Source organism: Lissotriton vulgaris, chromosome 1_1, assembly GCF_964263255.1.
Source record: "Lissotriton vulgaris chromosome 1_1, aLisVul1.2, whole genome shotgun sequence".
In the NCBI taxonomy this organism is placed as follows: domain Eukaryota; kingdom Metazoa; phylum Chordata; class Amphibia; order Caudata; family Salamandridae; genus Lissotriton; species Lissotriton vulgaris.
The window spans coordinates 443,973,936-443,989,358 of NC_141685.1; the positions used below are offsets into that span (position 1 = coordinate 443,973,936).

Sequence of the window (15,423 nt, forward strand, 5' to 3'; positions counted from 1 at the left end):
TCTGTGCCTGATCCCACATTAATCCTGGTATTCCTCGTTTCCGAGCTAGCTGAAAGCTCGGAAAACACGCCTAAAGCACCAGACAAGCAGCGGAACGCGACTGTGGACCGACAGGCAGCCGCAAGCGGAGCTGCGACCAGTTGTCGGAACTTGGAAGAGCTACGTGCGAGAAAACAAGAAGGTGGCCGCCTCGAGCTGCGGAAGTTGAACTGCGGTGAGCGCCGGACTGCGGCGGAGGTGCGGCGGGTGCTGCTGCCCGAGGACCCTGGAGAGTGCAGCCCTTGCCGTGCGGGGACGGGAGGCTGTGAGGGAGAAGCGGAGCAGCTATCTGCCGTCCCGGAGACCTATGGTCGGAGAGCCCATCCCCCCCACCGCTGGATCCGGCGGCCATTTCCAAGAGGTCCTGGCCCACGGTGACGCCTGGAGACCCCGCAGCGGCTGAGAGCCTGGCGGCACCGGAGCTCCGGTGAGAGGCGCAAGGCTGAACAGTGCAGCACAGGCGGGTGAGCGGCTCGGTGGGCCTGGCGCACGGACGGGGGATTATTCAGCGGCTGGAGCTAGGGCCCTGGGGGAGTGCCGGTTCATGAGCGGAGGAGCGGAGGCTGCGGGGCATACACACGGACTGGCCCTGTGAGCTCGACGAGACACACGCAGAGTGGCGGCCACTGACGACATGCTGCTGGTGACGGGCCAACCATAAGACCGGCAAGCGGGACCCAGGTGTCGAGGGGGGGAAGGGGGGGGGGTGTCGCTGCACTGGGCTGCTGGGGGGCGGCGCCCACGCCCGGATAGAGAGCCCGGCTCTGGCCGGCCCCTGTTTGCGGACCTGGGGGCGCACATTCAGAGAGATCATTGGACGGCCATCTTGAGTGCGAGAGGGGGTCCTGGAGCGGAGAACGACCTGTTCCCTGGAAGTGGTGGCCATAGCTAGGGAAGAACACTGGGACCACTGAATGAGAAGAAGGGACGAGGGGTAATCCACTCGGCTGACGGAATTTGGGCCGGCCCATCACCTAGAGGCAACCCTACCACGATACGCACGGCGACCCAGATGGCCGCCATTGGCAGTGACGTGAGCATGAAACAGGGAAACGGCCAACTGAACATGCCGGACGCGGATGGCGGACTCCGCGCGGCCCCAGATGCATCGGCGCAAGAACTAAGACTGAATGCACGGCTGGATGGCATACTGGAAGCGATCACGGCGACCAAGGAGTCCCTACAACAAGACATAGCGCATGTGGCCACGGGACTGGGTCTCTTGAGAGCAGATCATGCGAAACTTTCCGATAAAGTGAAGGACAACGAACAACTGCTCCAGGAACTGAAACCGGCTGTGGTCACCGCAGAACGCAAACTATCTGATATCCTTGAACGGTTGGCAACACTAGAGAAACGTGCGGAGGATCCTGAAAGCCGCAACCGGAGGAACAACGTAAGGGTAGTAGGCCTGCCGGAACAAATTGAAGGGGACGATGCCGTGGCCTACATGGGAAACTGGTTTAAAACGGTTGTGGCCCCGGAGGGCCTATCTCCATTCTTCTCCCTGGAGCGAGCGCACAGGGTCCCGGCCCGCCCGCCAATGCAGGGCCGCCCTCCTCGGCCAATGGTGGTCAGACTCTTGCACTTCAAGGACCGAGACTTCCTGATACAAAGGGCGTGCTCGGTGGGCCCCTTCAAGGTAGACAATAGCTCGGTCACGGTCTTCCCAGATTATACGCAGGAAGTCCAAAGGAACAGGCCATCATTTCTGGCCGTGAAAAAAGAACTGAGAAGCGAAGGTATACAATACTCCCTACTCTTTCCGGCCAAACTACGAGTGATCCTGGATGGAACGACCCAATTCTTCCAGACCCCTGACGAGGCGTGGTCATGGCTTGAGCTGTACCGCGCTGGTACGGACCGTCAACATAAAGGTGAACAAGAGAGACAAAGGCCGGTCCAGATTCGAAAGTCACAACGCATCCGCAAGCGGAACAAACTCAAAAGAGCAATGCGAACTGACCAGATGGCGGCGGACAGAAAGGGGGCACTGGCAGCAACGGCGACCATCACAGGTTCACAACAGGAGAAGCTATTGAGAGACTCAGACTCAGAAGAGGAGAGCAGAAAATCTGGGGGAAGAACTGTGAGGCGGATAGCTCTGTGGGGCCGAAAGTCACCCCGCAAACGGCGGATGGACTGTTCAACGAATGACACTCGAAGTGAAGGTCAAGTATGCGGCTCCTGTTGGAGCGGACTACCCCTGGTGCTTGGCGAGTTGGCAGGTACTCTGTTGTAATTGTCATATGGGACCGTGGGCTTGGAGCGAGGGCCTAGCTTACCCCTCATTGCCCTTAAGGCTTTCTGTGGTGACGACCACAGAGTAGTGGACTGTGTGTGATATTACAAGTTTGGATGGGGACTGATGCTGCGTTATTGGGTCCTGTTCTGGGGAGAGGGGTTGGGGAAGTTATTTGGGGTGTTTCATATTGGGGGGATTACTGCAATGATGTGGGTGTCCAACTGACACGGCCGAAATGGAGGGTAAATGGCAGCAATGGGAACGTTACCTGATTTAAAAAGCCTTACATGGAATGTCCCTGGACTTCGTACTATGTCTCGGCGAAGCAAGGTGCACGCTTATTTGGTGAGGCGAGGCCTCCAAATTGCACTATTGCAAGAAACCCATTTGACCAGACAGGAATGCACTGCATTACAGAAGAGGTGGCATGGCCAGGTTTTTGGCACGACATATTCAGCGTTTGCCAGAGGGGTGTTGATATGGGTGAGAGCGGGGGTCCCGTTCCAGGCCACGAACCAGCTAGTGGACCCTGAAGGTCGGTTTGTGGTAGTGGAAGGTAGGCTGTATGGCCGAGAGGTGGTCCTGAGTAGCATATATGCCCCTAATGTTGACCAAGCCCGTTTTTTTGATAGCCTCTCAGGCTCGCTGGCACACTTCCTGGCGGGCCCCATCATAATGGGGGGGGGGGGGGGGGGGAGGGGGGGGGGGGGGGACTTCAATTCGATCATTGATGTGATGCGAGACAGGTCACAACCGCCGCTGGCCGACTCCCCAGTGCGTAGGCTGGCCACACACAGGAAAGACTGGCAAGAGAGGTGGGGCCTTGTAGATGTATGGAGGGAGCAACATCCTGAAATTAGGGACTATTCTTTCTTCTCGGCATTGCATGCATTACATGTTAGAATAGATTCCATACTGTGTAGTGGTCCCCTAGCTGCCATGATAACGCACACGGAGTACCTCGCCAGAACCATTTCGGACTACAATCCCTTACTGATGACGGTACAATGGCAGCGGGCGAGGTCTGCGGTCCCGACATGGAGGCTGCGGCCTGACGCATTGGAGGATCTGGTGCTCAGCGACACGGTCCAACAGGGCATTGAGCATTATTGTTGCGCAAACGAGGGTACAGCCGCCTCGAGATCGATTGAATGGGATGCGATGAAGGTGGTGGTGAGAGGTGTGTGTATGGGCAGTTTCTCGAATGCAAGGGCGACTGTGTTGGCTCATCTGGGAAAGGCGGAATGTGTGCTAAGGGATCTGGAGCGGCGCAGGCCTGAGCGACCAGACCTACAGGGCCGGTTATCAGAGGCGAAAGAAGTAGTGGTGAATGAAAAGGAGAGGCTGAGGTGTTATGATTACAAGTTATACCTCACCAAGGTGCATGGGGAAAGAGATAAGGTGAGCACACTACTTGCTAAACTCGCTAACCCAGAGCCTAGGGGTTGCCCGATCATGAGCATTAAAACAGGATATGGGGAGGTGGTCTATTCACAGACTGCGGTTTTGACTCGCTTTCAGTCATACTATACGACTCTATATGAGAGTCAGCTGGAGGTGGACAACGCTGCGATAGGCAACTACCTGAACACTGTCCAGCTCCCGACGCTAGATGACGAGACAGCAAATGACCTGGGCGGCCCAATAACGCTATCGGAGATTCGGGTGGCCATTAAGCAGATGGCTAGAAACAAGACACCGGGGGTGGATGGCCTACCGAGTGAATTCTATGTGAAATTTATAGATGTTTTGGCACCAAGGCTCTTAGTAGTGTATTCCGAAGCCCTGACCCTAGGACGCCTTCCCCAATCAATGAGGGAAGCTCTAGTAGTGCAGCTGCTGAAACCAGGTAGGGAGGTCTTAGATGTGACGTCGTATAGGCCCCTATCTATGCTGACGGTGGATTACAAGATCTTAAGTCATATTCTGGCCACTAGATTACTACCACACATGACCACGTTGATACATGAAGACCAAGCAGGGTTCATTCCCACTAGGAATACATCCATTAACATCCGCCGCTTGATCCGTATACTGGACAGCGCCTTAGACTCGGAACATAAATCTGCAGTATTATCGGTGGGTATTGAGAAGGCCTTCGATAGTCTTGAATGGCAGTATCTTGATAGGGTGCTGGAGAAGTTCGGCCTGGGAGGCGGCTTTGGCCGATGGACAATGGTCCTCTATGCTGCTGCTACTGCCAGGGTGCGATCAGGACCTGTTATATCACCCGATTATCCAGTGCGCAGAGGGACGAGGCAGGGTTGTTTGCTGTCCCCTCTCCTGTTCGCTCTAGCGATGGAACCACTGGCGGCGCAGGCAAGAACTGGAGAATTGTATACTGGAGTTCGGTGTGGTGGGGAAACTCACCATATCTCACTGCATGCGGATGACCTGTTGCTCTATTTGGAGGACACGGAAGGGGCTCTTAGAGGGGCGACGGAGATAATCTCTCGCTTTGGTAGGTTATCAGGCCTCAGGGTAAACTGGAATAAAACCTGCGTTTTCCCGTTGCGGGGAGATGAGCCGTATCCCCCTCTTACAGTGGACGTGGTCTGGGAGGACTCGTGTTTCACCTACCTGGGAGTCCGTGTTTACCACGAGGCCGCGGATCTGCTGGAGGGTAATATAGGCCGTTGCATACGGGCGCTGCGGGGATGCATGTCTTTCTGGGCCTCTCTTCCTCTATCAGTACAGGGCCGAGTAGCACTGTTAAAAATGGTAGCTCTGCCGAGGTTGCTCTATTATTTCCGTACCCTACCGATATGGATCCCTCAGCGGATTTTCAAAGACTTGAGATCGATGGTTATAGCCTTCCATTGGGGCCATGGCAGGCGCAGAGTGGCGTTGCATACTTTGCTCAGACCCAAACTGGAAGGTGGGATGGCGGTTCCAGATTTTGAATTGTATTACCTAGCGGCCCAATTACAGATCTTGACGCAGAACATCGCGAGAGAATTTAGGGGCCCAGACCAGGGACGGGGGAGTGGTATTCAGAGGCACATCCTGTCCTACATTGTAATGCAGCAGAAACTGGGATTGAGAGATCTCACCATTTAATAGAAAACCCTTCGGATGTGCTGGCACAGGAGCCTGAAGAGGGCAAAAGGCCGCACGCCTGTACGCCCCAGAGATCCCTATAGGGATGCTGACGGCGCTACCGCATGGAGGCGATTGGTCTCCGTTGTCGGAATGGGAGGAATTGGGTCTGCAGGTGGTGGGGGATCTGTATGCCGATGGGATGCTGGCCCCCTTTAGGGTACTGCTGGACCAGTTTGGTCTTCCGGATGGGAGCTACCTTTTGCATGCTGCAGTGACTGCAGCGATACAAAAACACTGGAGGGGGGGATTGGCGGAACCGGACACGACCATGGCCTGCCAGTACGTGGTGATGGCTGCGGGCACAGTCAAGGCGGTGACTTGCATCCACTCGAGAATGCTGAACGAGGGCCTGGACCCGCTCACTGCGCTAAAGGGAAAATGCGAGGAAAGCATAGGTAAGCCCATACTGGACACGGTTTGGGGCCACATTTTGGAACGAACATGGAAGGGTTGCAGAAATGCCTGTTTCCAACAGGTGCACTTTTTCGTATTGCATAGAGCATATATGACACCAGGGAAGCTTCGACTACACTTTCAGGTGCAGGATGCAGCGTGCCCGAGATGCTTGGTACTTTGAAATTGAGCTAGATCACATGCTGTGGGGCTGCCCGAAGTTGGGGACATATTGGCCTGAGGTGGGCGAGCTTTTGAATGCAGTCACTGATAGAGAGGTGGAGTTCGATATAGGGGCGTGCCTGCTGCTGTGGTTCCCACACACGACAAGGACTAAAATTACGAGCAAGTTTATTGACCTGGGACTCTTACTAGCACAAAGAGAGATTACTTGGCGCTGGAAATCCAGGGAGGGCCCATCTGTTCAGAGATGATCGAATGAGCTATTGAAATGGTCCAGATGTGAGAGTGTGATCAGAATGAGACAGGCCACGAGAACTGGTAACGAGAAGAGCTTGGAGATGGCAAGGGCTTGGGAGATGATTGTGCAGGCTTTGAGCGACTATTTGACCGAGGACGAAGAGGAGGGACATCTGGAGAGGGAGGTTCCATGAGGCTTGGAAGGCCGAATGCCTGACCCTGATAGGCAGCGAGCTCTTCTGACAGAACCCATAGGTACAAGCCACATCAGCAGCAGTAGGGGGGGGGAGGATTGGAGGGGCGTTATTGGGGCACCGCAGCAGTAACAAGAGGGACACCTGCGATAGGGAGACCTGACTGGTCCTTCAGGGAGAGGGGCGTAGGGCAGCATGCATGGATTGACGCTGAGCGGTAGATGCTAGGCACTAACAGACGGCTGTCATTGAAGTGCACTGGCGGAGATCTGATCGTGCGGGCACGGAGGGCCCGGTTGTCGCACACACGAAGTGACCGAAAGTATTTGGCGGGGGGGGGGGGGGGTGGGGGGGGGGGAGCCTGATGGGTATAAAAAAAGCAGATACATAATTATGTTGTTGACATGTTGTCCCTTTGAGAAGCACATGATGAACTCCTGTTGGTGCGCCGCCCGGCCTCCGGGATGTGGGCTGAATGGCTGTGTACTACTTTAAAACCGCACAGTGCCTTGAAATGTTAGAGGTATAACGGTCACCTGACCTTGATGTTTTGTCTATAACTCTGCAATAAAAACATATTTAAAAAAAAAAAAAAAAAAAAAATCAAGTTTCAGGTCGGACAGACCTCTCTGTGGGAGTGGTTCCTGTTGCTGCTTTGCCACCGGCCAGTGTGTATGTTCTCCACTGCCCTCCTCCTCCTCCTCCTCCATCTACCCCTCCACAGCAATGCAATGCTGTGCCCATCGCCCTACCCACATTCTTACAATTCCACATTGTTGTGATGGCGAATGATCTTGAGTCGGGTCAACACTGTAAACAACTGGGGCTTTCATGGGAAAGTGTACCGGACAAAGCTATAAAACTCTATTTAGGATTACCTCTTTGAAGGTTCTTCTTGGTAGAAACAATTCATAGCTTTTAATGGTCATTAGGCTTAATCTGGGCTTCCTGCTACTCCTTCTCTTAGTCATGCTTAAAAACATTAACTATTAAAAGGATGACACAACCATGCACAGACACAGAAACACAATATGCAGGCACGAAAACTGAAGGAAAAAACATACCTAAGAAAAAAGTAATAATATTCAATCCAGCTGTAGTCAATGTCCCTTGTGCTAAATATCTCCTTTTCAAAGACAACCTACACCTAGCTCCGTCTAGGTGCCATAGAGGTATAACTTAAGAGATCTTTCGTTTGCTACGTTGATTGTAATTTAAGTTTCCATCAGTATCAACAAATCTGCAAAAGTAAAGTTTGACTAATATCATCAAGGGAATCTGAGGCCTAAGAAAACAGGTGGGGAGTCTGATCTAAGTGGGATTCTTTGGGTATATTACAAATGTCAAAAAGAATCTAGGACAGTGAGGTCCAAGCACAGTACTATTAGTAAAAGAGTAGTGTTGCAAGTAGAAAGACGTAGCACCTATTTTGAAGGTGACTTAATAATGTAGAAGATTGGGCAATAACAGGTTTTGGGCTGTAACAGGTTTCCAGCAACTTTGTAAATACATGTTTAGCATAGTTAAATGCGTACTCCTGCATGCTGAAACCTTTCTCCACTCTAATGGAAGCAAATCACAACATTAAATGCCTTCAATAATTGTGCCTAAACTTCAATTTTAGGTGTTCCCAAATGTATGCATTAGAGAGGTATTCTTATGAAGCACATACATGGTATGTGATCTTCTCGCAATCCCTACTAGGAAATCCTTTACAAGTGTAAATGCTATAAAACTAGCTTTACTGCCTTTTCCTGTAATTTGTTTTTCCCCTTATAAAACTCATTCCCCGTGTTTTTTAAGAGGATGGCATCATGGACAACCTCCAACGTCACTGCCTAATGGGTGTCTATGGTAGATGCTACAATAGTCTAGGTATACAATCTGCAAGCATCTCTGCACCAGCAATCATCTGGTCCGAATTCTGCCAGATCCCCACACTTAATGATTGGGCCTACCTATGTCATGGTTCTGGTATTGCAGTGGGTAGAAAGCCTGCCTTCAAGGCTCCACATCCCAAAAGATCATATTTGTCTTCCTCCCATTTGGAGCCAGAGGTTGGAGGCAAGCAGCGGCTGGCAAGCTGATAAAAAGGTGGGCGGGGCGGGGCGGGGGGGGGGGGGACTATTTGAAACCTCCAGTCCCAGAGGTGCTATTTGGCATCCCGTGCAGCTCCTCCTCTCCCCTAATTATGTTGGATGAGTCAAACACTGACCTGACTTGTACCCATACTATACACACAGAAAGTAGCAATTTTCCTCTCCACATAATACAGGGTAACCTGAATAGGACAAGGAAGTTTTCACCATTGTGAAGGAATTCACCAATCTTGCAACCACCAACAGCAATGTCACTCCCTCCTAGTAACCGTGCGACAACCTCGCTGATTTTTTCCATAACAAGATCTTGGCTATTTATGAAAACTTTGAACACCAACCCTCCGACGCGACAGCATCTACCAGCTCACACCCACGAAAGCAAAACACAATACAGGACTCAGCGGCACGACTCATACTCGACCACCCCAAAAAGGACCCACATCACATTCCATCTCAACAGACTACACTGGCTCCCGATTCAGGAAAGATGCCATTTCAAGATGCTGACCCATGCCTCCAAGCCCCTGCACAATAAAGGAACAGCATACATCAACAATTGCCTGACCTAACACCAACCGACCACCTTCGATCAGCTTCCCTCTCCCTCACTGACACCCCACAGATCCGCCGAGCCAACAGCAGACAACGCTCCTTCTTGCACCTTCTCACCTTCATCAACAATGGCCCCCTCCCCAACTCCATCATCTGAAAACCACACACATTTTGTGACTATTTCTCTAAATCATCTAAACTGCTCCAGATTTACAGCAGGCATGCATCCGACTCAAAGAGGCCTATGCACAACTCAATGTTTGCTCATGACAATTTCTCTGCACATACCCCTTTTTACTGCCCCATGACACACACACACACACAGCAACACCAGCAATCTCCTCCCAAACCTCTATTGCACAGATAGCAAGTCCTAATCCAATTGAGACGCTCCTCAACAGCTCACCAACCCAACTCCTGATTCAGAACATGTCACACACTCAAAAAGCCAGTACTGGACCATCATTGATAACTCCCCACCTATTTCTCCAAATTCTGGGGTCACTCGATATTCACTCACATGCGAGTTGCTAGCTTCCCTTAAACCTCATCTCTCCCATTCGTAACCCCACAAGAAAAATTCACACTACCTTTAGAAACAACACTTGGTGGTATCTGTTCTACCTGCACCTTAGATAATGCTGCACACACAAAGCACCACCTAGATAACTTGATGCCTAACAGTCCACACAAAGCCTGAATCCTTCTCAATAAATCATACCAGAATGCCGTATCTGAGACACAACTAAAAACTTTTTTTTCTGACATGCTCCAGTCTCACTCCTCTTTTTACTACCTCTCCCCAGCACTAATGCTCAATTATCCACACTCATACTCCCTTTCCCATATTGTTCTCAGATTACCCCAATAAACACTCCCTCTGCCCCCACTCTACCGCCTGATAATCACCACACTGCTCATCCACTAAACTAATTACCCTCAGTCAACATCTCCCACCTTAGCGTTTTACATGGTGCTGTATCGGACACCACTAGCACTCTAATCAAATTCATACATCAAGTCCAAAATGAAGACCATGTTAACTGGTCCAAAACAGTAAAGATCTGCAGTAGGCGAGCCTTCTCCGACAATCATCAACTTGTCTCTATTCAACAACAATGCTCACTCAGACTCAGTGATGAAGGTGCATAACGAATATTAGCATTGGTTCAATTCAAAAGATCAGAACGCTCTTGAAAACAAGTCTGATTTCCTAAACTCCAAGTTATCTCAACTAGATGATTAAATGTCCAACTTAAGCTCTATTTTTACTGCGCTTTTAAAATTTCTATCCCACCATCTAATGAGCAAACACACCTGGTGCATAAGTTCTTTAAGCAATCCTTTACCTCGTCCAGATAGATTCCAAACTCTCTCACCCAGGAAGCAGACATCTGTCACCTGCTGGCAAACTATGACTCATTTCCCTTCCTCCACTACATCTTCGACAAACCATACCTCCAAGGTTAACATTTGCCAGAACAAGATACAAACTATCTTGTCTTGTAGAACCAAATGCCAGAATTCTTCAGCAAAGATAACGATGAATAAAAACATGTTTCCTATTCGAACCAAACTCCTTACTGCAGCTCACACCAAACGGTCACTTCAGCTCTACGGTGCATGCTATATAACAGTAGATCACCAGTAAACCACAACCTGGAAATTGCTGACACTATTTCCCACTGCAATGTTGATCTACTGGCCCATATAGAGATCTGGTTAACAGTACTTCACACAGTATGGTGAACCTTCTTCCCCCTACAAATTACTCCATTACTAGACAAACGTGAAGGGCTTATGTAAACAGTTTGTTAAAGGAGGTGGACGAGAAATTGAACATTGAGGATCCAGGGGGAATGTTACAATTTAGTAAGAAAGAATTTAAAATGATTTGGATTGAGAAAAAGATGGCTGATCAGGATAATAGAGTGTGTTTTAAATCAACTTTGTCAATGTACCTCTCAGATCCCATACAACCAAGTTCCCAGATCTACCTTTCGTATTGAACCTCCAACATAAATTTTATCTCACAAGATAGCGAATAGGCACGCTACTTTTTGGCTGCTTTTCCCAAGATGGGCTTTAGTTCTCAAAAGCTACCCAAATGCCCATGTGATGGCAAACCCAAGCAGTCCACAGTGCACTTTATACTTTTTTGTAACTTTTATTGGGATTTGAGGAAACTAATATTGTGGCCACGGTTCTTGAAAGATAAAATTATTTATAGCAAAGATGCTTTTAATTTTATCCTTAATCTTGATAATGTGGACTTATGTACACTGTTTATGTTTCTTATGCCTGTCGAAGAAGAAAACAGCTGCTATACCTGGACGTTTTAAGATACGAAGATTACATAGCCAAGGACATTATGCTTTTAATAGCATTAATATGTGCTAATTAACTATCTCCTATCAATTTCTTCTGATAATGTTTTTATATTTGTTGGCTATTGAGTCGATATCTTGCCGGATGTCTGGGGTTCTGTGACCTGTATATTTAACTTGTTCATGCCATGCTAACTGCTTAATATATAAGGTAGGGGTGTGCAAAATAGTTACGGAGCTTACTTAGTGCATCACATTTGTAACCTTCAGTGTTTTACAAAGGGCTACGCTGCCTAAGTAAAAAAAAATCATTAACGAAAAGCAGCAAAAGGGTCCTGTGTGGCAGCAGGACAATGTCTACGGCTGCATAAGACCATGAGCATGCTGTGTAGAAAAAGCAGTTTCTCTCGTTGTCATAAAACACTGCTTGTTGTTAGTCGTCGCCTCCAATTCTCTTAGTTATCAGCTAATCAAATAAAGAGGCAGGCGCTGGAATCTGGAAAACGAGGAGAACACGTCAGTTCGGACAAACGAAATGTCTTCTCGAGGTGCTCTAACTGCATCTCGGTGGCGTAGCCTTTTATACACAATCTCAACTCTTTATTGCAGGGTAACACATTCCTGACAGCAGTTTATTGCATCCCCGGAATCCCCGCTTCCAGCTAGTTCCCACACATACCCAAAAGTAAAATGTCCCCTACCCCGGTCTCAGCAGGTGATTGTTATCGCGCAGCTGGGCATTCCGGCAGGGTCTGAAATATGCGTAATCGGTCAGATCTAAGGGGGTTGTGGCATTGATTAATTCCAACACCTTTGATGGGAAGCGAGTTCCTACTGTATGGGGGCAATAAACTGTATCCGCAGGGGCCGGATCGAACAGCCAGGTGCAGGGGAGGAGGTCTGGTTAGAGATCTGGTTAACAGTACTTCACACAGTATGGTGAACCTTCTTCCCCCTACAAATTACTCCATTACTAGACAAACGTGAAGGGCTTATGTAAACAGTTTGTTAAAGGAGGTGGACGAGAAATTGAACATTGAGGATCCAGGGGGAATGTTACAATTTAGTAAGAAAGAATTTAAAATGATTTGGATTGAGAAAAAGATGGCTGATCAGGATAATAGAGTGTGTTTTAAATCAACTTTGTCAATGTACCTCTCAGATCCCATACAACCAAGTTCCCAGATCTACCTTTCGTATTGAACCTCCAACATAAATTTTATCTCACAAGATAGCGAATAGGCACGCTACTTTTTGGCTGCTTTTCCCAAGATGGGCTTTAGTTCTCAAAAGCTACCCAAATGCCCATGTGATGGCAAACCCAAGCAGTCCACAGTGCACTTTATACTTTTTTGTAACTTTTATTGGGATTTGAGGAAACTAATATTGTGGCCACGGTTCTTGAAAGATAAAATTATTTATAGCAAAGATGCTTTTAATTTTATCCTTAATCTTGATAATGTGGACTTATGTACACTGTTTATGTTTCTTATGCCTGTCGAAGAAGAAAACAGCTGCTATACCTGGACGTTTTAAGATACGAAGATTACATAGCCAAGGACATTATGCTTTTAATAGCATTAATATGTGCTAATTAACTATCTCCTATCAATTTCTTCTGATAATGTTTTTATATTTGTTGGCTATTGAGTCGATATCTTGCCGGATGTCTGGGGTTCTGTGACCTGTATATTTAACTTGTTCATGCCATGCTAACTGCTTAATATATAAGGTAGGGGTGTGCAAAATAGTTACGGAGCTTACTTAGTGCATCACATTTGTAACCTTCAGTGTTTTACAAAGGGCTACGCTGCCTAAGTAAAAAAAAAATCATTAACGAAAAGCAGCAAAAGGGTCCTGTGTGGCAGCAGGACAATGTCTACGGCTGCATAAGACCATGAGCATGCTGTGTAGAAAAAGCAGTTTCTCTCGTTGTCATAAAACACTGCTTGTTGTTAGTCGTCGCCTCCAATTCTCTTAGTTATCAGCTAATCAAATAAAGAGGCAGGCGCTGGAATCTGGAAAACGAGGAGAACACGTCAGTTCGGACAAACGAAATGTCTTCTCGAGGTGCTCTAACTGCATCTCGGTGGCGTAGCCTTTTATACACAATCTCAACTCTTTATTGCAGGGTAACACATTCCTGACAGCAGTTTATTGCATCCCCGGAATCCCCGCTTCCAGCTAGTTCCCACACATACCCAAAAGTAAAATGTCCCCTACCCCGGTCTCAGCAGGTGATTGTTATCGCGCAGCTGGGCATTCCGGCAGGGTCTGAAATATGCGTAATCGGTCAGATCTAAGGGGGTTGTGGCATTGATTAATTCCAACACCTTTGATGGGAAGCGAGTTCCTACTGTATGGGGGCAATAAACTGTATCCGCAGGGGCCGGATCGAACAGCCAGGTGCAGGGGAGGAGGTTATCGATGAGGCCTGTTCGCGCATGGGAGATGAAAGTGTATGGGAAGTGGCTCCGGGGCTGGGTCGCGCTGAGGATGCTTTATGACTCAAGCATGTGTGCTAGGGGCTGTCAGAGCGCGGGGGATGATGGCGAGGTCAGGGTGACGCGCTTGCGATCGGCAATGTACGAAATGGCCACGGTATCTAAAATGGATGCCACTTATGCGCATACAGTGGTTCGTTTTAGGCAAGATGGCGCCGGCGATGTTCACGTCTGCCGATTATATTTTAACAGCTGCACGCCTTCTGCATTCTAAAGTCCAGTCAAGCAGCACCCCTCCCCTTTACCAAAGCCAGAAGCCGCAGTGCAGGAGTTGCTGCTACAGGGAACACAAAGTATGTAGCTCATTGGGTAGTGGGTATTGTATTAAAACTGTCAAAATTTGACAAATGACAGCACCTAAATTATTAGGCTACGGAGACGCTTAGTTGTGGGTTTTGGTCGCTGCAATTCATTCACATTCTTGGCCTACCCATGCTTACTCATGGCCAACCTAGATCAAAAACCCTGTAGACGGCCTGCCTATTGCTCCTCTACCTCAATACTGTCTGATCCTTTGACTAGCCCTGTATCTACTGACATCTTGTACTTAGAAGGTATGATTTATGTATTTTTGTACTCATAATTAATCTCTAGATCCCTGCAAAGCTCTCTACAACCCCTGGGTACAGTATATTTAGTCTACACTACACTAAACTGCATACATAAATCGTGCAACACAGCTGCGTCTAAACCGTCATTATTAGAGATTGCATGAACTTTTTTAGCTTCAACATCCCTACCCTATACCAGGAGCCATTACGAAAAAATACTAATTTCTAACGGATAGTTATATCTGGCAGGAAAGCACATTGAGTATTATTCAACCTGGAATTATCAGAACAGGCTTAATTCATCGAAAGGTTTCAATCACTAGCGATGGCTGGTAGGTGCAGGCTTGTACGTCAGTCATACCTTCTGGAGTGCGTGCAGTCCGTGTGCTGAGCCACAGTACCCGGGGTGGAGGGGAAGAAATAAATCGATGAAGGTTTAGATGCACTATAGTTGTTGTCGGAAACGGATGATAGTACAATCTCGCTTCAGGGCGGAGTCGAGCTCTAGTGACGAGGAGGCAGCGTCGGTGCAGTGCTTTCGTTTACCTCTCGGCGCTCCTATGGAAGACTGGGAAGTGCTACAGGCAAATTCCTGACCAGTGGCACAACAGTCTCTAAAACCATCACCCAATGAACGGCTATCATTGGTTTCTCAGCCAATCGCAAAGCAACACTTTGACTCACCCAATGAACAACAAACAATTATTCTTTCCCTAGCTGTAGGTTCTCAGCCAATCCAAAGCGACTTCGCTTTGCCACAACCAATAGAATGTGTTTCCTCATACCTGACTGTTTTGTGAACACCTGGGTGTGCAAATCTCCGATGTTGCTCCTCATAAAGTACGGGGCAGAAGACGTCAGGTGAAGAAGTATAAACGGACACAGGATTTCTTTAATTTACGACTGTCCGATGAAATTCTGGACAGGTAGTGATCAAACGTAGTAAGAAAGTTTTTATATTGTTTCCTGGGTTTACCTGTTTGTGTGGGTGAGATTA

The 15,423-nt window shown here is 48.6% G+C and overlaps 2 protein-coding genes across 8 annotated transcripts in view; one reads left to right on the forward strand and one right to left on the reverse strand.

The window, feature by feature from the left end:
* TM2D1 (TM2 domain containing 1) overlaps positions 1-14,980 on the reverse strand; it is a 289,363-nt gene extending 274,383 nt beyond the window's left edge. Inside the window, exon 1 of one of the 2 annotated variants that reach the window (XM_086953299.1) lies at positions 14,788-14,980. The gene's annotated coding sequence lies outside the window, so the exon portion shown is untranslated. The remainder of the gene's footprint in view (positions 1-14,787) is intronic. The other variant, XM_086953281.1, reaches the window with a different exon arrangement.
* Positions 14,981-15,193: 213 nt separating this feature from the next.
* The window catches only part of PATJ (PATJ crumbs cell polarity complex component), a 1,366,227-nt gene continuing 1,365,997 nt past the window's right edge, over positions 15,194-15,423 (forward strand). For 2 of the 6 annotated variants that reach the window (XM_086953337.1, XM_086953352.1), the window contains exon 1: positions 15,208-15,352. The gene's annotated coding sequence lies outside the window, so the exon portion shown is untranslated. Of the gene's footprint in view, positions 15,369-15,423 lie in introns of all 6 variants that reach the window. The other 4 variants (XM_086953328.1, XM_086953320.1, XM_086953345.1 and 1 more) reach the window with 4 other exon arrangements.